General features: G+C 43.9%; 1 protein-coding gene and 1 non-coding gene across 12 annotated transcripts in view; both read right to left on the reverse strand.

Annotated features, from left to right (window-relative positions):
• The window catches only part of SLC39A11 (solute carrier family 39 member 11), a 465,897-nt gene that overhangs the window by 163,171 nt on the left and 276,939 nt on the right, over positions 1–25,787 (reverse strand). The gene's annotated exons all lie outside the window — the stretch shown is intronic.
• LOC112437658 (small Cajal body-specific RNA 24) lies at positions 9,164–9,300 on the reverse strand. Its single transcript, XR_003026217.3, has one exon. It is a non-coding gene; the product is annotated as a small Cajal body-specific RNA 24 (non-coding RNA).

Here is a 25,787-nt window from a genome sequence, read left to right on the forward strand (position 1 = left end):
AATCTGCCACATTTAAACAAGGTCTGCTTAACTATCCCAAGCCTCAGATTTTGTTTGTTTGTTTGTTTAATTGAAAACGAAGAGTTTGGGCGTGGTGGCTCACACCTGTAATCCCAGCACTTTAGGAGGCTGAGGTGGGCAGATCACTTGAGGTCAGGAGTTTGAGACCAGCCTGGCCAACATGAAGAAACCCCGTCTCTACTAAAAATACAAAAACTAGCCAGGCGTGGGCACCTATAATCCCAGCTACTTGGGAGGCTGAGGCAGGAGAATTGCTTGAACCCAGGAGGCAGAAGTTGCAATAAACTGAGATTATGCCACTGCACTCCAGCCTGGGTGAAAGAATGAGACTCTGTCTCAAAAACAAAAACAAAAACAACAAAAAAAAAAAAAAAAGAAAGAAAGAAAATGAAGAAAACTCTAGTAATAATAATACTTGAATACTCTCTTAAGAAAATATCTTTCCCCAGTTCTCAAATAGTACTTACTGGTTTACCTATTAAAGCTTAACACAGGCTTATCCTATGACCCAACAATTCTACCCCTAGGTACATATACAAGAAAAATGTGTGTGTGTTCATCAAAACACAAATACAAAACACTCATTGTGGTTTTTCTCCTAATAGCCCAAACTGGAAACACCCAAGCATCCATTCACAGAAGAATGGACAAATAGTAGCATATAAATACAATAGAATACTGCATAGTAAAAAACATGTAATCAACTATTGCAATGCACACAGACGAACCTCAGAGATGTCACATTAAGCAAAAGAAGCTGGCTACAGAACAGAATGTGCAGTATGATTCCATTTAAATGATATTCCAGAGCAGGCGGAACCTATCTATGGTAAAAAGAATTAGAATACTAATTATCTCTTAGAGGAAATTACTGCTTAGGAAGAGCTATCAGGAATGCTTCTGAGTTGCTAGGGTGTTTTGTATCATGATCTCAATAGTGGTTATATGGGATATACATATGTAAAAATTCTTTTTTTTTTTTTAAGACAAAGTCTCACTCTGTTGCCCAGGCTGGAGTGCAGTGGCATGATCTTGGCTCACTACAATCTCCACCTCCCAGTTTCAAGCGATTCTCCTGCCTCAGCCTCTTGAGTAGCTGGGATTATAGGTGCACACCACTACATCCGGCTAATTTTTGTATTTTTAGTAGAAAAAGAGTTTCACCATGTTGGCCGGGCTGGTCTCAAACCAGCCTGGTCTTGACCTCAGGTGATCTGCCTGCCTTGGCCTCCCAAAATGCTGGGATTACAGGCGTGAGCCACCATGCCTGGCCCGTAAAAATTCTTTAAGTTGTATATTTAAGATTTGTTTTACTGTATATATGTTAAAACTTGATTTGAATAAAAGCAAAAAAAAAAAAAAAAAAAAAACATTGTTTAGACTGCTATAACAAAATACCTGAGCAGCTTACAAACAACAATTGTTTGTTTCTCACAGTTCTTGAGGCTGGGAAGTCCAAAATCATGGCACCAGCAGATTCATTGTCTGGGAGGGTGCATTTTCTGAGTGTCAGACTGCCAACTTCTTCCTGTATCCTCACATGGTAGAAAGGGTCAGGCAACTCTATGGGGCCTCTCTTTTAAGGGCACTAATCCAGTCTCTAGGGCCCCACCATTATGACCTAATTACCTCCTGACAGCCCCACCTCCTAACCATCACATTGGAAACTGGGTATTTTGGGGGTACAAACATTCAGGCCATGGCAATCACTGTTTATAATTTTAAAGCTTTGTGGAAAAATAGTTTTCCAGGGTAAAAGTTCTACCTAATCAGAAATCCACCTGGATCTCAGAAGGGAGAGGCTGGGCATCTTTGCCTGTCAGAGATGCAGTAACTGAGATGCTGTATCTAAAATGCACAGCTTAGTCTTTCTTCTCCCTGTTCTACTATCAGTGGTGTGCTCTTTGAGGAGTCACACTTTCTGTGAGCTTCAATTTCCTCTTACAACAAAGAGGTGAACTATATTATCTTTCAGGTTCATCCAAATTCTAAAATTCTTTGTCCACTTGGGAAAAGTTTGTTGGTTTTGTTTTTTATTTAACAAAAATATTCTCTTTCCTCCCTTTCAACCAGACACATGATTTCTCTGCTCTTAATCCTCCTACTACTGACCAGATGATAAGGGGACCACATCACCAATGTCTTTTATACTCAACTAGCTTAGTGCAATGAATATAACACATGCTATTAGATGAGAATGTAATTTTGTCATAAAAATAGTGAATCTAAAGCAAAGCCTTATATTTATAAAGTGATGAAATTGCATCCACAATAAAAAATCCTATCAGCAAAGCTGTGTAACAATACAAGGCTTTGGAGAGAGTTATTTCTACCAATGAACTTAGTGAATCACTAAATAAACTGTCATTTTGTCTCCCCCACAAAAACTTGGCCTTAGTATAAATGATATTATATTTTCTCTGGCCAGAAAAATAAGAAAAAATAAGATACTATTATGCTTGGAGAGAAAGCTGCTCCCCAAGGTCATGTTAGTGTAACCAGAGATCCTTTCGGAGGGAAGACAAGCATCTGGGCAGTCAACCTGATGGGCTGGCAAACTTTATCCGTTAGTAGATTTTCTCCCAGGGTCAGCTTTAAGAATCATCACTGCTGTATCCTAGACATTTTGGTTTCTATTTGAAATCAGAGCAACAATAAAAATTAAGGTACATTTGAATGATTTAGAATCTAGAGTCTAGGGTTGGATACAATGTATAACAAAGATGTCTAAGCAATTTAATTGCATCATTCAGATTGCAAAAGAAATGGTTAGCCACACAAGAAGATAATGTGCCTTTAAGCAACTTAAAAGTAATTCTTGATGAGCAAGGCAGAATGGAATAGCAACGGGGCCTCATATCACAGTCAAAACATCTGCTTCTGGTCCCACCTCTGCTATTACTCAGCCTTGGACAAGACATCCAGTTTCTTGATTTGAAAAGTGCACATACTAGGGTAAACTGAATAATTTCCAAAGTCGTTTTTTTACGGTGAACTTTAACATTCTATGATATATGGATGAAAACTACAATGACAAATAAACAGCAAGTTCGTTCTTGTAACTCCCTCTTGTGTATAAATATCTCGATGTCATTTAAGAAGGCATTGTGCTTGGGGGGGTTTAGTTTTCATAAGCTCAGCATCCTTACTGCTTCTTTTGGTGATAGCATCCTGCTTTTCTTTGAGAAATTCCCTGCCTCCATCCTACACAGTCCGATGGGACTTTGAACAAGCTCCTCCCCGCCCCTTAGTGTTGGCCTCTACAACCTGACCTGGATTCTCCCAATCCGATTTTCTCTTCCAGAATTGAAAGTTGAGCTGAATGAGACAGGGGCAGAAAATGGTTGTTCGTGAGTCATTCTGACGTCAGCTCTTTGAAGAGACTGCCCATAGCTCCCGTCTATTATTGCAGGTTTTGGGATGCCCTGCTATTGGTCTTCCAAAGACTAGCTTTTCCTTAGATTCTTTGAGTTACTCCTTATAATTTTGAAAAACTTCTTCATATGCTTTAGCTGGCCAGAGATGACATCTGTTGCTCACAACCAACAAACCCTAATGGATGGAGAACTCTTTTCTGGTCCCCATTGTCAGATTTTAATTTGTATTTTGAAATAATAAAACCGAATTTGTTTAAAGTGCTCTAAAAATTTCGATATTTTTGTCTAATTAAGACATCCATTTTCTCTAATTAGAATAAGCAGAGCTACTGCACATTCTAAAGCATAATATTAATTTCTGCTACCTTAGACTGTACTTGATTAACCTGGTAAAATACCATGGTTCTTTATCAAGCTGAGCCTGAACTAAGGGCAAATACATTCATGGATCAGACCCTGGAACTAGTTCTATCCTCCTCTATAATCATGGATGTCATCATCAGAATGCTGTGGAACTCTTGGCAGCATCCAATCTACCAAGTGTTCTCCGGAGAGAAAAGCAGAAGTTGATCACTCTGCCTCTCAGCCAAAAGCCCATCATAGCACTGCCAGGGGCACTTCTGCCAGGAAAGCAATGAGCTTTTTAGCAGGTGGTACAAGAGTAGGCCAGGAGCTAAGACTTCAAATATTACCCTCAAAAGAGTAAAACGCCTTTAGTTAAGGCAGGATGGGGCAGAGGGAGGCGGCAGAGAAGGACCTGCATATTCCACTAATGAAGGCTAAAGTCTACCTCCGTAAGAGTGCTTTTGTGAAGCAACATTTAAAACGTGACACTGACAGCGCTACTCACTGATGGGTTAGGAGGCCATGAGAACCAACCGCTTTCTTGAGAGAGCTGAGCAAGATATATAATGGGACTTATCTGGTCTCAGAACTGTTGCTGAGAAAAACTGTTGACATTACCCTCTCATTCTACATTCTAGAACAACACGGCAGGTCTAATACAGTAGCCACATGCGGCTTTTTACACTTAAATTAATTAAACAAGATTACACACCAGTTCCTCAGTCATAGCAGCCACCTTTCAAGTGCTCAAAAGCCCCAGGGGATTCATGGCTACCATACTGGACCGTGCAGATATTGAGTATTTCTATCACTGCAGAAAGTTCTACAGGACAGTGTTACTCTACTGAGAAGTACCTGACCCTCTTGCAGAACTGGATAAGGAGTAGTTCCTCCCAAATGGTGCCCTCAGCCCCCCAGTGGTCCCATGGAAGGCGGAGAGACAAGAACGACCATACCAAGAACGGCCTTGGAGAGTTGTCAGAGCTCACTCTGAGGATGGAGGAGTTCCTCTATACTCAGGCCAAATGAGGGCCACTGCAAGAGACATGCTTGCAGAGTTTGGCATGCTCCTGTGGAGAACTGGGCTCTGAACACATTGTGGAATAGTCCCGAGGTGAGAAGGTGCCTGAGAGAACTCCAGTGGCCATCAGAGGAGAGGGGGATGCCCTGGAAGCAGCCTGCATTTCCAGAGGCAAAGGGCCAAGGTGACATTTTGGAAGGTGACTAGATACAAACAAGCTATAAAGGTTAACCTGAGAGATCAGCCTGCAAGGACAAACTGATTCTAATAGAATCTGTGCAGAGAGGATCACCTGGGGCTGGGGGGACCCCAAGAGGTCATCCACAATGCATCCTGCCCATCCCTGTGTATATTTCCATGAAGAGGCTCTGAAGAGCCCCACAGTTAGGACCCCATGAGAACAACGGTCCACACTTGAGAATCTGCTACTTCAAGGACACCAACACTAAATTATAACTGTAACCTTTAGGGAAGGCCTTTTGTCACTCACCACCCAAACACAATCCTTCACTTCTTTCTTCCTTCAATCCTAAGGAATTGGCAAGGCAAGCAGGGTAGGGGGTAAAAAACTAAGGAAGGGGCAAACCACCCACATCTTGTCCACTGCAGGCTGCCAAGGCTAAAGCAGCCCAGGAGTTATTGGTGGAAGGAAAGAATGCTCTACTCAAGGAGATGCTGAAGTTCTATTAAGACTGGTCCATCAGGATTGCATATGACAATGAATCTGCTCATCAATACCTAAAACTTACAGGAAAATGTAGCTGTCTATGGAATCACCCAGGGGAAGGGAAGGGAGAGCCAACAGAACAGGTTAGGAAGACATTGATGTGAGAAAATCAAGCTGTTATGATTTCACCCTACAGACTCGGAAAGCTCCAGAAAGAATGCAGGAGAGGCTGGGCGTGGTGGCTCATGCCTGTAATCCCAGCACTTTGGGAGGCTGAGGCAGGTGGATCACGAGGTCAGGAGTTCGAGACCGGCATGACCAATATGGAGAAACCCTGTCTCTACTAAAAATACAAAATTAGCAGGTCATGGTGGCAGGCGCCTGTAATCCCAGCTACTTGGGAGGCTGAGACAGGAGAATCACTTGAACCCAGGAGGTGGAGGTTGCAGTGAGCCGAGATCACACCACTGCACTCCAGCCTGGGCAACAAGAGCGAAACTCTGTCTCAAAAAAAAGATTTATGTCCTAGGGCCAGGTGTGGTGGCTCACACCTATAATCCCAGCACTTTGGGAGGCCAAGGCAGGCAGATCACTTGAGATCAGGAGTTTGAGACCAGTCTGGCCAACTTGGCGAAACCCTGCCTCTACTAAAAATGCAAAAATTAGCCAGATGTGGTAGTGGCCACCTGTAGTTCCAGCTACTTGGGAGATGAGGCAGGAGAATCGCTTGAACCTGGGAGGTGGAGGTTGCAGTGAGCCGAGATTGGGCCATTGCACTCCAGCCTGAAGAACAGAGTAAAACTGTGTCTCAAAAAGACTGATGTCCCTAAAAGTGTTTTGTTGTTGTTGTACCTGTGCTGGAATGCCTGTCTCTAGCTTTCCTTTATATGAGAAAAGATAACATTGTTTCAGATGTTCTATACATGCAGCCAATTCCTTATCCTAACTCAGAAGCCAGAATCCATTATGGAGAGTTGAACTTGGTTTTCAAAGTCCTATGTGCTTCATTCTAAATCATCTGTCCTTATTTCTGTAGGCTGAGGAAAGTTCCTGAAGGTGGTTGCCCAGTTGTAGAGTGTCCTTTCAGCTCCATGACTATATTCTTCAGATGGGACTTGAACTTAGGAATCCCTACATGTTGGGGAGAACAGGATGCTGTAACAGCAATGAACTTCCAGACACAGCTTTGATCATTGGTGAATCAGAGAGTTCTGTTGTTGTTGTTTTTCTAATCTCTTTGCTGTTTCTTTTGCTCTTTCTTCCCACCCTCATTCCCCTGCCGGGGAAAAAAAAAACATAGCCAGGCAAGAGCACATCCAATTCCCTTTCTTAATTAGAAGCGAAACATTTGAAAAGCTGTGGCACAACTGCTTGACGAACATTTGCAAGTTATCTCCAAGCACAAAGCCAACACATTAAGGAAAGCAACAGGGTCATAGAACACGTCCCAGGCTAACAGAGAGGGTGATCCAGATTTGCAGAGGTGTCTGTCAACCACGGCTGGAGGCTCCTAATCCCCTCACTCAGAGCTGGTCATGCACAGAGAAAGGCTCATATGAAACACAACAAACCCAAGCTCTCCCAGGTGTCCGTAGCCCAGCTACGAAATCTGTCATCCCAAACTAACACTCCAGAGCACTTAATGCGTTTTAGGGGAGCGTTCAAATAAATAATCATTTCCTGGTATTGGAGATTGGATTTCATACACCATAGCCCAGGCCCAAGCTTAATGGGAGAGAGATAAAGAACAGAGTTCTTTTTCCAAAAGTAAAATTTACTTCTGATCCATTAATATGTATGCAAATAGTTTCTTCCAGACTCTGTGATCTGGGAAATAAAATAGCCAGCTTGATCATAATTATTTTCTTACTTCCAGGGTGCTTGATATTAGATGCAGTAATGGTTTGCTATGGCAAATCCTAGGGCCTCTTTCCCTAGAAAGTGTTAAATAAGAACAGGTTGTGTCTGAGTCCATTTGTGTTGATATAAAGGAATACCCCAGGCTGAGTAACTTATAAAGAAAAGAGATTTATTTGGCCCATGGTTCTGAAGCTGTACAAGAAGCATGGTGTCAACATGTGCTTCTGATGAGGGCCTCGGGAAGCTTCCACTCATGGTGGAAGGCAAAGGGGAACTGGCATGTGCAGAGGTCAATGGCAAGAGAGGAAGCATGAGAGACGGAAGGAAGGAAGGAAGGAAGGAAGGAAAGAAGGGAGGGAGGGAGGGAAGGAAAAGAAGGGGAAGGGGGAGGGGGAGGAGGAGGAGGAGGTGGTGGTGTAAGGTCTTTTCAACAACCAATTCTTGCTGGAACTAAGAGTGAGAACTTGCTCCCAGGAGAATGGCACCAAGGCATTCATGAGGGATCCACCCTCATGACCCAAGCACCTCCCACTAGGCCCCATCTCCAACAATGAAACTTCAGTGAGATTTGGCAGAGCCAAAAAACCCACATCCAAACCATAGCAGGTACACCCATGGGAAGCACTCAATGGATGATGGCTATGACAACATCACTAACTCCCAAGACGAACAAAGTATTTCATCTTTACACAGTTCTAATTGTGAAAAATGTATTCCTTAGACTGTGTTAGCATCTATTTCCCTTTACCTTCCACTCCTGGGTCCTATTTCCAGCCTGGGAGTAAACATAGGATAAACCCAAACTCTTGTCCCCATGGTGGTCTGTATTATTCCATTCTCACGCAGCTAATAAAGACATATCCAAGACTGGCTAATTTATTTAAAAAAGAGGTTTAATTGACTCACAGTTTCACACAGCTGGGGAGGCCTCAGGAAACTTACAATCATGGCAGAAGGTGAAGCAAACACGTCCTTCTTCATATGGTGGCAGGAGAGAGACATGCCAAGCAAAGAGGGAAAAGCCCCTTATAAAACTATCAGATATCATGAGAACTCACACACTATTATGAGAACAGCAGCATGAGGGTAATCGCCCCCATGATTCAATTGTCTCCCACCAAGTCCTTCCCACGACACATGAGGATTATGGAAACTACAATTCAAGATGAGATTTGGGTGGGGACACAGCCAAACCATATCAGGGGTCCTTTCAAGACATAAAGCCGTTTATATCACCTGTGTCTTCTTTTGTCCAGCCTGAAAGGTCCAATCATCTTGACCCGAAAGGTCAAGCCACTGCTCCCGTGGCTTAGTTTCCAGTCCAGCCTGCTGAGGTTCTTGTCTGAAAGCCCCAGGCTGTGGCAGTCTCTTCTATCTTGTAGCTCCTTGGACACCTGGAGAGGTATCTGGAGGGTGCATTCCTCCAGGTCTGGACAAGCACCTGCAGATGAAGTAGCTTGTTCCGAGAGGAATGACTTCACAAGGATGGCTTAGACTCGCAGGCTACCTCGCACCTTGCAGGTAGGAGGTAAGCAGTGACTATTTCTTGAATCAATATATGACTAAATGAAAGATTAAGCCTATTGATTTAAAACCTGTGTTCTTTTTCCCACTTCTGAATATACTTTTATCATTTCTTTGGGGGGCCTCATTTCTGGACTCTACTTAGGTCCCTGTGTCTACTCATTTCACCTTGTTTAAGCTAATAGGAATTCTAGTCTGTTGAGATCCTTTGATTTAGTGACTCAGTCATCCCAGAAATTACCTGTCCCTCCCAGGCTCATGTCAACTACAGATTGTCATCTCACCAGTATACTCATCTGAGCAATTAATTAGATTATATTTGGCTTATAATCATATTACAAGTTTTTTTAATGTCAGTTGTAGAATGATCCATCCTTTTTATTTGTAAAGTGTGAACAGAAAGCTACTACATTCTACATGACTTTAGGACATTTACAAAAAGTTATCTTCACTTTGAGAAGAAACTGGATAACAATGAATGTCTGCCCTATTATAAGGTTTGTTTTTTTTTTAAAAGCAGGTAAAATATCCTCTGCCTAGTATTCCCTGGATGGAGGGGTGTTATAAATTGAACTGTCTCTCCCCCAAATTAATATGTGAACGTCCCAACTCGCAATAACTCAGAATGCAAACTTATTTGGAAATTGTGTGGTTTGCAGATATAATTAGTTAAGTTAGAATGAGATCATAATGGAGTAGGGTGGGCCCTTAATCCAATATTAAAAGTGTCCTTATAAAAAGGGGAAATTTGAGCACAGAATTGGACATACATAAAGAGAAGATGACGTCAAGAGACAGAGGGAGAAGAAGCCATCTGCAAACCAAGGAGACAGCCCTGGAACAGATCCTTCCCTCAGAGCCCTCAGAAGGAAGCAGCCCTGTGGTCACCTTGATTTCAGACTCCTGGCCTCCAGAACTGTGTGAGAATCAACTTCTGTTCTTCAGGCCACCCAGTTTGTGGCCATTTGTTACATAAGCCCTAAGAAACTAATATGAAAGGAAAGGAGGCAGATGGCCTATCCCACCTCTCTGCTCAGCAGGGAACCATGCAAAGTCCTTCTCTACTTCAGGCAGGAACAAAAGTAACACTAAGAGCGAGTGAAGGTGAGCCACTCTCTGCAAAGCCCCTCTGGGATTTTGAACTTCTAGAAGCCCGAAGAACAGCCTATGACAATAACAATCATATGAACAATTCAACAGTACACTGAATGCATTTTAGGCTTTTCCAACAGCCTCTTGGTGGATCCCAAACCATTTTGGGAAGCAGGTGGCACAGAAGTTATTATTTCCATTTTGCAGAAGACAAATTATTCTCAAATCAGAAACTGGCTCAAGGAAATGAAGCTAGACAGTGGTCAGCTCCAAAGGAGAGCCCAGAGACAATGACTCCCTCTCTGTGTTAAGAAGCTCACACCACCCGTGCTCCTCTGTGCTGTCCCCAAACTCAATCCTGTCAATTCATGCTAGGCCCTGTGTTCCCTCTGGGCCTCTACACATTCTTAAGGGGACAGGACTCTAGGGAAGGCAGGTGAGACATCATCACAGGCACACAGGCTTCCTTCCGATTGACAACGAGCACGCCAAAGCCAGAAAACAAGTGACTTCTGTGACTTCCGTCAGTTTACACTAAGAGGGAAGGTCACTGACTATGGTCTTGGGTGATGTGACTGACCTATGGACAATTGTAATACAAGTGGTACCATTGCCTGCTAGAAAAGGTAGGTATGGGAGAAACTGCCCGTGGGAAAATGATCTTTGACTATTTTCCCCTCTGGATGTTGAAACTGTCTTCCAAATAACTGAATTTTGTTGTGCCCCCAGGGTCACATGGAGCCCTGGTTTAAGTTCTTGCGATGTCCCATCCTCATGAATACATTTGTAGCTGTCTTAAGCAAAGTGAAACAAGAGCATCTTTAAGGCCTTCCCAGTCCCTCCCTAATTTTCCTTGTGCCTCTCCTCTCTCCTTTGCTGAGCCTTTGCAGCTCAGAGCACCCTCACAACCTCCCTTCAACAGGAGCACCCTCTCTCTCCTGCCACCGCGGATCTATTACATGGCACATCCTACACTGGGATTGCAGAGCTCAGCAAGACTCTGTCCCCAAAGAGCCCATGCTCTTGTCAGGAAAAAGTCATTATGGAATAGGGTTGGGGGCACAGTGTTGGGGGAGCCAGAGTGCTGGGGACACAAGGAAAGGCAAACGATGGACGCTATGCAGGCATGGGGTGAGATGAGAGATGTTTCCCATAAAGATGCCCTGGAGCTGGGTGCTAACGGGCGGGCAGAAGCCGGCCAGGTGAAAAGAATGGGGCAGAAACTGGGGGACAGAGGAGGAAAGGGAGGAGAAACATGTGGATGGGGGTACAGCTGCCTCCCAGCAAGTCAGAGCTCAGGGTCCCCCCGAGCACTTCCTGGGTTACTAGGGTGATGGCAGGTGAATACAGAATAGCAGGGCCTTGGAATGTCTGCCGTATTATAAGGTTTTTTGTTTTTGTTTTTGTTTTTTTTTGCAGGTAAAATATCCTCTGCCTAGTCTTCCCAGGATGGAGGGTGTTGCAGATTGAATGGTCTCTCTTCCAAATTAATATGTAGATGTCCCAACTCACAATAACTCAGAATGTGAGGTTTTTGGAAATTGGGTGGTTCGCAGGTATAATTAATTAAGTTAGAATGAGATCATCATGCAGTAGGGTGGGTTTCTAGTCCATTATTACCAAGGTCCTTATAAAAAGGGGAAATCTGGGCCAGGCACGGTGGCTCACGCCTGTAATCTCAGCACTTTGGGAGGCTGAGGAGGGTGGATCACCTGAGGTCAGAAATTGGAGACCAGCTTGGCCAACATGGTGAAACTCCGTCTCTATTAAAAATACAAAAAAAATTAGCTGGGCATGGTGATGCACACCTGTAGTCCCAGCTACTCAGGAGGCTGAGGCACAAGAACCGATTGAACTCAGGAGGCGGAGGTTGCGGTGAGCCAAGACTGTACCACTGCACTCCAGCCTGGGCAACAGAGTGAGACTCTGTCACGAAAAAAAAAAAAAAAAAAAAAGTTGGGGGTGGGGAATTTGAACAGATTTTTTTGTGGAAAAAAAAATCTGAAAAGACATACACACAGCACAGTGTTAGAGGTCAAAACAATATAATGTATAGGGATATCCACATTTTAGCTAAGTACAACTCAAAGGAATGAATTTAAAAGATCAAGTTCAACTCAAGAAAGACAGTCCTGGTGATGTTTTCACCTGAGAAACTCAGCATCTCCCTCAGACTGAGGCAAAAGGGACTCCGAGGCCAGGCCTCACAGATGGGCCCCTTCTCATGAGGCAAGGATCACAGGTCATGGGATGTGACCACACTCTGGATACCCAGCACTCTGGAATTCTCCATCCAAAGTAGTGGAATTCCCCATCCAAAGTAGTGGAATTCCCACTCCACTGACAGGGCCTGCATAGTCCTCTTCCCTGGGTCCATTCCCCTGTGGGAGACCAAGCCATTGGTGTACACTGAGGGTCCAAACAGGTCCACCTTCTGGCAAGCAGGTCTCCTGATGTGCAAGCTGCAGCTGGAGACAGGAAGAGAATGGGACAGGCTGGGGCCATTTCTCCCTGGGTCGCCACATCCAACAAAACTCCAGGGAGGCTGAAAATTTGAACCTGGTTTCCCAGGTCCCTGTGAAGATGTCTTTGTCAGAGTAGGAGACAATATGAAAAAGAGTACTCATATATGTACTACACATTATATGCACATATACTATATATATACTATATACATACTATACACACATACTATATATATATAGAGAGAGATTATATATATAATATATATATAGAGAGATATAATATATATATAGAGAGAGAGAGAATATATATATAGAGAAAGAGAGGGAGAGAGATCTATCTAAATGCAATCTGTTAATTTGATTCATGACTTAAAATTTTTTAGACATATGACATGTAAGACTCCATTTGTACTTTTGCTCCCAGCTCTGCAAATATTAGGGGCGGGTCTGGAGGGCCTATGCCCTCAGCTTCACGTGGCCAGTGCACAACAACTGAGAGAAACAGGTGTCAATTTTCAGAGTAACTTGTTTCCTGGAAACTGTTGCTCACCACACTCTATGCCCCTGGTCAGGCATTCTCACCAGGGAGAGAAGGGTGATTTGAGGTTGAAACAGGGAAAGAGGACAGAAGAAAAAGGAAATAAGTGGCAAACACTTCCAACCCTAAACTTTTTTTTTCTTTCTTTTTTTTTGCTCTGTCACCCAGGCTGGAGTGCAGTAGCACGATCATAGCTCACTGCAGCTTCAACCTCCTGGGCTCAAGCAATCCTCTCATCTCAGCCTCCCAAGTAGCTGGGACCACAGGCACACACCACCATACCGAGCTAATTTTTTTATTTTTTGTTGAGGCAAGGTCTTGCCCTGTTTTTGTAGAGGTGAGATCAGTTGCCCTGGCTGGTCTCAAACTCCTGAGCTCAAGCAATCCTCTTACCTCAGCCTCCCAAAGTGCTGGGATTATAGGCATGAGCCACTGTGCCTGGTCCTAAACTTTCAAATGCCTGAAACACATACAAAGGAAAAGCTGGGACAAAGCAGGAAGAGGTGAGTCCAAAAGCGTTCAACTCAGTGCCTTCCCCAAGACAAAATGGAAGAAAAATCAACAAATACCGTGAAAACTCTCTCTGTGGATGAAAACTACTTTCATTGCAATCAGGGTTAAAGAGAAGTCCTTCTAGGTCACCCAACTTTGACCTTAAGGCATGAGTCTTCTTACTCCCATCTCTCTTACCCAGAGTGCCAGGAGCCAGATTTTAGGGTAAATATCCAAGTAGCAGGTTCTGAAGTAAACTGTCTCAGTAGCCTGTATCTTCCATCTCCTTCAATGGGCTTTCCAGACATTGGTTCCGTGCATCAATCTCTCTAAACTCATCTGGCAACAGCAGCCAGGCACAAACCCTGCAGTCTTTAAAGTGGCACAAACTCACAGACTGAGAGATGTTCCCACGCTGCATATGTTCCTAAAACAACCCCGTCCAAGCCGTCCATCCACTCGCCTCCCTCCAAGCCACAAAGTAGTTTCATGAGCTCCATTTCAGTTCTGAGATCACCAACACCTTATATCATTACTCAGAGTCACTGGCTGGAGAACAGACATCTTTTCTTTCCCGTTAAACATTGCTCAATAATCCCAAATAGGGGGCACTGCAGAGCTGAAGCTTAGAGGTGAATGGTAAATTCTAATAAGAAAGTGCAGAAACATCCAGGATCATTAATGCTGCATTAGCTCCACTTCTTGCCACACTGGTGCTATGTTTTGTCTTTCTGGACTGACCACAGAATTTTCTAGTGCTTTGAAAAATACAGTGCTGTTTCTTGCAGCTAAATGGAAACCTGTAGAGAGCAAACAAGCGCAGATCCTTGAACTTGGTAATGAATAGATGGGATTCTAGGTGAGAAAGAAAGAGAAGAGAAAAACACCAAGTCTCCATATTCAGAAAAATTTTTTCAATGCCAAAGTTGCATTCAATTTAAAATAAAAGCACAAAAAAACATAAAATTCCCTTTTATACATAAGCCAGTGATATGGTTTGGATTTGGGTTCCCACCCAAATCTCATGTCAAACTGTAATACCCAATGTTGGAGAAGGGCCCTGGTGGGAGGTGACTGGATAATAGGGTGGACTTCCCCCTTGCTGTTGTCATGATAGTGAATATGTTCTCATGAAATCTCGTTGTTTAAAAGTGTGTAGCACCTTCCCCTTCACTCTCTCTCTCTCCTGCTCCACCATGTGAAGACATGCCTGCTTACCCTTTTGCCTTCTGCCATGACTGAAGGTTTCCTGAGGCCTCCCCAGCCACGCTACCTGTACAACCTGCAGACCTGTGAGCCAATTAAATCTCTTTTCTTTATAATTACCCAGTCTCAGGTAGTTCTTTATAGCAATGCGAGAATGGACTAATATAGTAAATTGGTACCGGGAGTGGGGACATTACCATAAAGATACCTGAAAATGTGGACGTGACTTTGGAACTGGGTAAAAGGCAGAGGTTGGAACAGTTTGAAGGGCTCAAAGGCAGACAGGAAGATGAGGGAAAGTTGGGAACTTCCTAGAGACTTTTTAAATTTTTGTGACCAAAATGCTGATAGTGATACAGACAATGAAGTCCAGGCTGAAGTGGTCTTAGATGGAGGAACTTTTTGGGAACTGGAGTAAAGGTCACTTGCTATGCCTGAGCAAAGAGACTGGTGACATTGGGCCCCTGCTCTAGTGACCTGTGGATCTGTGAATTTAAGAGTGATAAATTAGGGTATCTAGCAGAACAAATTTCTAAGCAGCAAGGCATTAAAGATGTGGCCTGGCTGCTTCCAACAGCATATGGTCATATGTGTGAGCAAAATGATGATCTGAAACTTGAACTTATATTTAAAAGGGAAGCAGAGCAAAAAGTTTAGAAACTTTGCAGCCTGACCATGCAGTAGAAAAGAGAAACCCATTTTCTAGGGAAAAGTTCAAGCCAGCTGCAGAAATATACATAAGTAAAGAGGGGCCGAATGTTAATAGCCAAGACAATAGGGAAAATGCCTCAAAGGCATTTCAGAGACCTTTGTGGAAGCCCCTTCCATCATAGGCCTGGAGGCCTAGGAGGGAAGAATGGTTTTGCAGGCCAGACTCAGGGCCCTGTTGCCCTGCACAATATTGGGACACTGCTCCCTGCATCCCAGCCACTCCAGTTCCAGGTATGGCTAAAAGGGCCCCAGATACATCTCAGGCCACTGTTCCAGAGGGTGCAAGCCATAAACCTCGGTGGCTTCCACGTGGTGGTAAGCTTTTGGGTGTTCAGAAGGCAAGAGCTGAAGCTTGGGAGCCTCAACCTAGATTTCAGAGGATATATGGAAATGCCTGGATATACAGGCAGAAGTGTGCTGCAGGGGTGGAGCCCTCATGGAGAACCTCAACTAGGACAGTGCAGAGAAGAGTGTGGCATTTGAACCCCCACACAGAGTTCCCACTAGGGCACTGCCTAGTAGAGCTGTGAGAAGAGGTCACTGTCCTTCCAATCCCAGAATGGTAGATCCACTGACAACTTCCACCATGTGCCTGGAAAAGCCATAGGCACTCAACATGAGCCTGGAAAAGCAGCCATGAGGCTGTACCGTGCAGAGCCAAAGGAGCGGAGATGTCCAAGGCCCTGGGATTCCATCCCTTGCATCAGTGTGGACTGGATGTGAGACATGGAGTTAGAGATTATTTTGGAGCTTTAAGATTTAATGACTGCTCTGCTGGGTTTTGGATTTGCCCCTTTGTTTTGGCTGATTTCTCCCTTTTGGAATGGGGAGTATTTAGCCAATGCCTGTACCATCACTGTGTCTTAGAAGTAACTGACTGGGTTTGATTTTACAGGCTCATAGGTGGAAGTCACTTGCCTTGTCTCAGATGAGAATTTGTACTGTGGACTTCTGAGTTAAAGCTGGAATGAGTTAAGACTTTGGGGACTGTTGGGAAGGCATAATTGTATTTTAAAATGTGAGAAGGACATGAGATTTGGGAGGGGCCAGGGATGGAATGATATGGCTTGGATTTGTGTCCCCACCCAAATCCCATATCAAACTGTAATCCCCAGTGTTGGAGAAGAGGCCTGGTGAGAGGTGACTGGATCACGAGGGTGGACTTCCCCCTTGCTGTTATCATGATAGTGAATATGTTCTCATGAGACCTGGTTGTTTTAAAGTGTGTAGCACTTCCCCCTTCACTCTCTTCCTCTTTCTCTGGCCATGTAAGATGTGCCTCCTTCCTCTTCACCTTCCACCATGATTTTAAGTTTTCTGAGGCTTCCTCAGCCATGATTCCTGTACAGCCTGTGGAACTGTGAGCCAATTAAACCTCTTTTCCTTATAAATTACCCGGTCTCTGGTAGTTCTTTACGGCAATGTGAGAATGGACTAATACAGCTGGATTTCCTTTAGGGAAGGGCTTATTAAAACCTGATTTTTTCTAAGCTAATTGGAACTATACTTTCTTTCAGAACAAGGGAGACCCTTTAGAAAAGGGTTAAAATCAGGAGTCCGTAGATCCAGGCAGTTTATAAACTTCCTGACATTTTATATAATATATCATAATTATGTGTATCACAGGAAGTTAGAGAAAGATTCCTTAAGCTTGATTGGATATACATGGCGATCGTAACCCCCAAAGTAAGAACTGCTATTGTGGACACTTAACTTAAAACAAGGTGTGATAAACACGTGAAGAATGCTCACTGCTATTAGTCATCAGGGAAATGCAAATCAAAACCACAAAGAACTACCACTTACAACCACTAGGATGGCTATAATAAAAAATGCAGATAATAACAAGTGTTGGTGAAGATGTAGAGAAACAGAACCCTCCTACATTGCTGATAGGAATGAAAAATGGTGCATCACTTTGGAAAACAGTCTTACATTTTCCTCAAAAGGGCAAATATGGAGTTACCAAATGACCCAGCAATTCCACTACTAAGTTTAGACCCAAGAGAAATGAAAATGCAGTTATACAAAAACTTGTACATGAAAGTACAGAGCAGCACTATTCATAATAGTCCAACAGTAGATATAACCCAAATGCTTATTAACTGATGAATGGATGAACAAAATGTGGTATAGACATATAATGGAATATTATTTGACAACAAAAGGAAATGAAGTACTGATACATGGATGAATTTTAAAAACACTGTGCTAATTAAAAGCAGTCAGATACAACAGGCCGCATACTATATGATTTCATTTATATGAAATGTTCAGAATAGCCAAATTCATAGAGACAAAAGTAGATGAGTGGTTGCCTAGGGTTTGTGGGGGAGGAGCTGGAGGGAAATGGAGGATAATTGCTAATGGGTAGGGGTTTCTTTTGGGGTAATGAAAATGTTCTAAAATTTATAGTGGTGGTTGCACAATTTTGTGAATATTCTAGAAATCATTAAATTGTACACTTCAAATGGGTGAATTGTAGGCTGTGTGAGTTACATTTTGATAAAGCTGTTATTAAAAGAAAAAAGAAAAGAATATGTGAGCCTATTCTCCATCTAAGTGGCCTACTCCTCTACCCCAGGTGGGGGGACACCAGGAAGGCTTTGGGAAGGGACCAACAGGGGTGCATGGAAAACATGAGTTTGATATGAAGGAAAAATGCTATTGCCTTCAGCCATCTCATTCTCACCCTTGGATACAGATCCCTCAACCAGGGAAGGAATAACTGTCTTTAAATGCACTGAAGAGGAGGTTCCCATGGAGACTGGGGAAGTTAGCATAAGACTATCTTCCATGATGATGAGGAAAGACTGAATACACTGTAGCACAGGCACTCGCAGACAGACCCCTGGCCAGGTTACTGTGGGACAGGTGCCCAAGTCCATAGACGAGAGAACTGTAATAAAGCAAGAGGGAAATAGAGTTTCTTTCCCAATCAGGCAGACCCACGGCAACGCTGCTTTGAGGCTTCACGTGGGCAAGGAAGACACACTGGGCAGTGATACATGGATTTCTGCTAGCTGCTAAAGTGGTCCCATCCACTCAGGTCTCTGATAGTGGTCCTATGACCACAACTGTGCCAAAATAAAATAATACATGCTATGGTAGGAAATTAACGACCTCCTAAAATGTCTGTCCTAATCTCGAGAATCTGAATATGCCGTGTGGCATGGCAGGGAAAACTGGGGCTGCAGAAGGCATTAAGGTGGCTAACCAGCTGACTCTGAGAGGAGTTATCCTGGATTATCTGGAGGATCCCACTGTAATCATAAGGGTCCTTAAAATGAAAAGGAAGGTAGGAGAGTTAGCAATAGAGTAATGCAATGCAAGAAAGATTCAACTGGGCATTGCAGGGGAAAAGGGGACCATGAGCCAGGAAAGGCAGGCAGCCATGGGAAGTCGGAAAAGGCGAAGAAATTGATTCTCTCCTAGAGCTTCCAGAAAGCAATGCAGTCCTGCTGATACCTTGACCTTCACTTTGGGCTTCTGACCTCTAGAACTACAAGATAATAAATCTGTGTTATTTTAAGCCACTAAGTTTGTGGTCATTTGTTACAGCAGCAAAAGGAGACTCGTATACATCCTTGAACTCACTCTCTTGTCATTCAGTCCTCAGTGAGGTGAGCTGCAGAGTAGCTTGGGAGGATTTTCCATTAGGAATCTGTGGGTTCTATGATGTTTCAGCTCCAAAGTGCTTTAAAATGTCACCTCTGATTCTTCGGCTGTGATAGACACTTTTTCCCATTTTATAGTCTATAATAAATGTAAGGATTGGGACTGGTCTATGGTCCTGTCCCTTCTGTTAGAATATCAGGCAGTTGGCCCTAATACTGGAGAATTAATGGCCACAGTAGGAGTGAAATGGAGACACAGAGAGGGGTACTTGTCTCAAGCACACGGCTATTAAGTGGAGGGGCCACTGGGATTTGAACTTAGATCAACAGACCCCAGAGCCTGTGTGCTTAACTAACGACCCTAAAAGACTATTCCAGCCTGGTGAGCTGAGTTCCTGTTTGAGAGGAGTCTCCGCAGCCTGAGTCTGGGGGTTTTCTCCCCTGTGGGCCATGGGTGCCCCCGGGGACGTGGACACGCTGCAAGGTGGAGGATGTGTGCCACGTTTCCAGGACACCATATGGCCTCACCCTGGTCCAGGTGCTGCTGGAGCAGGACCTGTGCTGTCACTGCTCTCTGACACCGCTCCACTGTCTCCTCCAAAGGCTCCCACCCTGGTGGGCTCTGCACCCACAGACTTGATGAAACTCACAGGAGTCAAGCATCGGAGAGTAGTGACTGGGGGTTGTGTATGGGGAGATTAAAAACATTTATATTTTTCTTTCTCATGTAAGATGAAGACTGGCGTGAAAGCAAATTTCTATTTTCAAAAGTTAGGTTTGGTAACACAGTGCAGAGCAGATGGATGAGGAGAAAACGAAGCAATAAAAAAAATGGGCCTCGGCCAGGTGCGGCGGCTCACACCTGTAATCCCAGCACTTTGAGAGGCCGAGGTGGGAGGATCACTTGAGCATAAGAGTTTGACACCAAGCTGGGCAACATGGCAAAACCCTGTCTCCACACAACAAATAAATGAAATGGTTTGCTGGGCACACCTGTGGTCCCAGCTACTCAGGAAGCTGAGGCAGCAGGAGGATCACTTGGGCCCAGGAGGTGGAGGTTGCAGTGAGCCATGACTGCCTCACTGCAGTCCAGTTGGGAGACAGAGCGAGCCTCTGTCTCAAAAAAAAAGGCCCCCTCACAAAGCAGTGGGGCTGGAAAAGGGAGATGAGAACTAGAGGTGGGGGAGATGGGAGCCGGATCAATGGGATTTGGTGACCAACTAGCTATGGAGAATGAGGGACAGGGAAGAGCTAAGACAACTATGGGGCTTCCAGCTCAAGGGCAGCTGGGCAGAAGTTCAGGACTTTAACTTAGAGGCAGAGGGAAAGGGAGGATGCTGAGAAGAAAACAAACATGCCGAATTAGGGCAGACATGCTCAGAGGGCCAACCAAAGTACATGTCTGGGATTCCGGACAGATCCGGGTCCCTCCTCTCTTCCCCCTTTCCATCTGTTAAAATCCCTTGTCTCTTCTACTGTATAAACCACCCTGGTGTCCCCATCCTCATGGGCCCCATGGCACTCACATCCCTACCCAGTTAATGTCCCCTCCTCTCTGCTCCTGATGCAGTTTTCTCCATGTCACTAGTGTAGCCACCTTGTTCCCCTCAAAGGTGTGTTTTGAGCCCCCCACTCAGCTGAAATACCCCCGGACTCAGTAAAGGAACAGAACTGAGTGTGTTCAGGAAGTTGACCTAGGGGAGGAGGGGATCGGTGCAGAGTCAGGGAATGGGGAAGAGAAACAGGTCAGAGGGCTTCAGAAAACCTGTGATGCTACTCATGATGAATATGCAGGAAGGAAGGAGAGAGGAGAGGAGACAGACTCACAGAAGGTATGAGGCCATGAGGAAATGCATACATGCACACATGCACACACATGTGATTCCTCAAGCTCCCAGCAGGCTTCCAGCATCAGGAGCTAAAATTGCTACCACTGATAAATGAAAAATTTAAACTCCCCACTGGGAAGGAGCATTTCAAGTACCATTCCTGGATATCGCCCCCTCCAATTCTTCTGTCCACTGATACGCTAGCATAGAGCAGATGTGATCATTTGAAGCTTCAACAAAGAATCCCTTGAAGATGACTGTGTATTTTTTTTTTTCCTAAATCAGGAACACCAGAATTAAGAGGAAGGTAGCCATGCAAAACTCAACACTGTTTGTCAACGTGGGTACTAACTCGGCTGTGTCTTGGATAACACATCAACTTGGTAAAAACACACACAGAAAAGAAAATACTTTCTTCCAACTGTCAGAGCAAAAATCCTTTACTCTTCTGTCCAGCAACCTGAACAAAAACAAGGGAATTTGTGGCTTGGTTTCCTTGACAACCTTATCTTCACTCCAGGCACCATCCCCTGTCTCTAAGCAACAGGGCACACTTTGGAACTACCAGGAGGCAAAACCCAGTGCTTATCCTGAGTCTTTTAGGACTAAACAAATCAGGGCAGAGCAATTGGTCCCTCGCAAGGTAGAGCCCAAGGAGCCCATGGGAAGGTACGTGGCCCCAAATATCTTCATCAAACCCCATGCATACCCTGGCACTCCTCTGAGTTCCTTAGTGCCTGAAATTCCACCTCTCCACACTCAACCCATTGGCTTATTCCCCTGTCGGCTCCATGGGGGCACTGACTCAGTCTATCAGGTGACTTCTCCCACATCCCCACTCCCAACAGGAAAGCCCAACATGGCTCTAGTGTGAAGAGGAGGCTGACCCTTGAGAACAGGGCACAGAGAAGGAAATCTAGAACGTCACTGAGACTTAGTGATTTTTGTAGAAAAATGAGGAGCCTGGAGGAAAGTGTTTGATTAAAAGAGAATGAGGGAAAATGCCTGTATTGCTATGTTGACATTTAAGAAGACTGTTTGCACCTGCAAACAGGATTCAGAGATTTTTTTTTTTTTTCCCATCAGCATGCCCCAACCTCTTCCCTAACATCTCTGAGACAGAAAGAATTTCTGAGAATATAGAGAAGAGAAATAAATGAACAAACTCTCTGGGAATGACAGCTCTGAACTTTAATAAGAGGGAGAGAAGAGAGCTGATGAGTGCAAGGCTCTGCAGCTGAAAGGAAATGGAATTTGGAAGTGGAAGGAGCTGACAAACAGTGCTTATAACTGCTGCATCCAATAGTCAGGATAACTGCTATTTATCTGGTACCTTTATTTCTCAAGCAGGCTCGTGTCCATGACCTTATTTTATCCTCAAATCACCTGTGAAGCAGAGGGTGGAGCTGGAATTATTTATCTCCTGGTGAAGCCAGTGATATCACAACTTGGAGAAGTCATTCTTACAATCACCTATTTGGTGATTTTCAAAATAACATAGGAATTATAGATTGTGACTCCCAATGCTTACTTACCATTGATTCTGGAAAATTTGGATGGTCTAAATTGCTATCGTAAAAATGCAATTTCCAAACTTTATTTCATCCATGAGCTTTGAGTTCATTTCTAATTAAATTTTTTCAGTAGCCCATCAACAAAACAGATCAGTTTGAGATTCTTCTCCTTGTTCATTCTCTCTTAAAGAGAATTATTAAGAAGAAGCATCCGAATTCATTTTTGAGCCCTCATTTGATTTCCATTTACAATCTCTGTGTTGCTGAAGCTGTGGAAGCAACAGTCTCCATGGCTGAGAGTAGAGCTTAAGTCACGCAGATGGGCTGCAAAGATTAATTGGCATTCTTAAAGACGCCGACAGAACTATGAAAATTAAATAGTAATAGTAGTAGTAGGAAGAAGAGGAGGAGAAGGTGGTTGGAGAATAGGGGAAGTTACCATGCTCTAGTAAACTGCAAGATGTTGGCATACGACAAACATTGGTACAAGATATAAGACAAAATGAAATGGGATCGAGCGTATAATCCCCGTGGCTACTAACTACTGCATTAGTAGACAAAGCAACAATTAGGATGAGCCGTGAATGAGGATGTGGTGCTGTCCCTTAGGGCAGGTAATACCCAAAACATGCAGCCATACACTTGTCTATTCTCCAAAGAGCTGAACCACTGAAGAAATGGTGGTCTGAAATGGCTTGGAAGTCCAGGTGTTATTGGGAGCTTGGATTCGTCACGAGCCCCCTAGGGGCTTCACACACACACTGATTTTGCAGACTTCTACCCCCTCGAATATTCTGTGGAGAACAACCTATTTTTTTCTGTCCTCTCCCAAACCGCCATGCTGAGCTCATCGCCTCTGAATTTATCTCCGTGTCAAGGAGAAGATGACAGCCAAAAGTAATACATTTTGTTTAAGTCAAGTCATGACACATCTATGCCAAATGGAGAACTCAGCTGGCAATTACCACCCTGAAAAGTGGGACAAACAACAGAGCAAGGAATAGACCTAGAAGTACATTTAGGTGTCATTTCACCCACTGTATTCAACCAGAGAAAGAAAAAGAAAATGGAATTTTGATTTCAGAATCCAACCTTGGTTAATGGTTATTTGCAGAAAACTAGGAACATTTTAATTATTTTCAACTCCACACCATAACAGCTATCAAGGGAATGGAGACAAAACAAACAGGGACTTATTAAATACATAATTAATGTGCACTAAAATTCGCATATATGAATATGAATAAGCTGGGACCATTATAAGGTATGCAACTGAAACGTGATCAATTAATTAAACCTGTTATTTGCTGGGGCTTTGGGAAAAATGGGGCCACCTCAACAGAGGAGGGAGACTCATCAGCAGATGAGATGGCTCCTTGGTGGTCCATCCTGCTTGCAAAGTAGCCAGGTATTTTAAGAAACAAAAATCTTAGAAAAGCTACAATTTTCTTTACAGTGAAGCAAAAATAAATCAAGCCCTTGTCAATCAAGACCTTAATCAAGACCACTGTCAAGCTACAAATAGATTACTTTATTCCCTCTCGCCTGGTTTCCAGTCTCCATTATAATCAAATAAAAATACTTTTCAGGCACTGCATCTGGTTTAGAAATATAGTCTGCGGCCAGGAAACAAAATGAAGAAAACTGGCAACACAGGAATGAAATCACTTGTAGCGATTAATTAATAACCGTCCTCTTTTGAAATGGATTAAAGTGCAGTACAACAATAGGTTATAACATGGAAGAAGAATTCAGATATTCAGACCTTAAGAATGCACTTCATCCTTATCACAAAGCAGCAAATGAAGTGCTGTGCTTCCTAGCAGCCAAAGAATAAAAAAAGGTCTACACGATCAATGTCTATCATTCCCACAGGGAGGCAAAGCTTTTCCAGGCAGTGTATTCTAAAAGTTTTATCTAGAGGCATTGGGGGATGAACAGGACAATGGCTCTAGCAGAAAGCTGACAATAAAGACTCCAGTGATTTTCATCTGACGGTTAACATCCTTTCTTTCAAACCTGAGTTAAGTCACAGGAGGCTGTTCTGTGAGAGGGGCTAAGCTGACATAGACCAATGATGTTGGCTTGGGCTGGGGTGAGGAGAGGGTGTCTACTGGCAGATAACACATAACACCAGAGGACAAGATGATGAGCTACTATTTCAGCCCTTGTGCAGCTCCTTCCATCCCCCGACATCAGACATCGTGATGCTCTCGAGCCTGCTACGCAAGTCCCGGCACAACTCGCAACCCACTTCAGTCCCCAACTCAGGAAATAAGAAAAAAACTCAGAACCAACAGGAGCAAGAGAATGGTATCACAGAATGACTCTGCAGCATCCTGAATTTATCAGAAACAATGTGAAAAGGCTGACATTTAAATTATGTTATTCACAATATATGTAGGACATACCCCATGACTGAGAACAGCTCTCTTACACTGTCTTCCAGAAATGGAACTCCTCCCAAGGCAACCTTGGGTAGGCACTACACAACAAACAATTTGTGAAGTTACTTTTTTTTGCTAAGGGTCTAGTGCAGTGTCATCCAGTAGAACTTCCTGTGATCATGGAAGCGTTCTACGTCTTGTGTTGTCCAACACAGTAGCCACTAGATACAAGTATTTGACGTGTGGCTAAGTCATGCTAAGGAGCTAAAGTTTGCATTTTATTCCAGTTTAACTCATGTAAATTTAGAGAACTACAGGTGGCCAGGGACTATGGAATTGGAGAGAGCAAGTCTAAAAGATCTTACTAGGCTGGGCACGGTGGCTCACGCCTATAATCCCAGCACTTTGGGAAGCCGAGGCGGGTGGATCACCTGAGGTCATGAGTTTGAGACCAGCCTGGCCAATATGGTGAAACCCCGTCTCTACCTAAAATACAAAACTTACCTGGGCGTGGTGACACACGCCTGTGATTCCAGCTATTGAGGAGGCTAAGGCAGGAGAATAGCTTGAACCTGGGAGGCGGAGGTTGCAGTGAGCTGAGATTGCGCCACTGCACTCCAGCCTGGGCCACAGAGTGAGACTCCAACTCCATAAACAAAACAATAAAATAAAATAAAATAAGATTGTATTAAACCATGTTCTAGCCAATACCTGGCCATGGGAGAAAGACAACTGGAAGTTACTGGAAACTTTGCTTCCTAATACAAAAATGTATTCAAATTCTCTTGCTTTAGTTTTCTCTTTAATTTACATAATAGGTAGGAGGATGGCATAATACAATCAACATGGAAATGAGACTTGATTTTAACCCTAATCCTAGCGCAGCATTAAACTTTGACTCTGGCTGTAGCTTCCTTGATCTGAAGGCCAGAAAATAGGGCTCAGGCATCTGCGCGTCTGTCGCCTGTGCAGGAGATGACAGAACATCTAAAAGTTCCCCTGCCACTTTTATTTGGGATCACGGAGGATTCCCAGAGTTGCGATTTTGCCCTCTGGGCGTTGGTGCCAACTCTCATGCTCAAATCCAACAGCGTCATTTAGAAGTGTGCTACCGGCTTCTG

Source organism: Pan paniscus, chromosome 19 (genome assembly GCF_029289425.2).
Source record: "Pan paniscus chromosome 19, NHGRI_mPanPan1-v2.0_pri, whole genome shotgun sequence".
Taxonomy (NCBI): domain Eukaryota; kingdom Metazoa; phylum Chordata; class Mammalia; order Primates; family Hominidae; genus Pan; species Pan paniscus.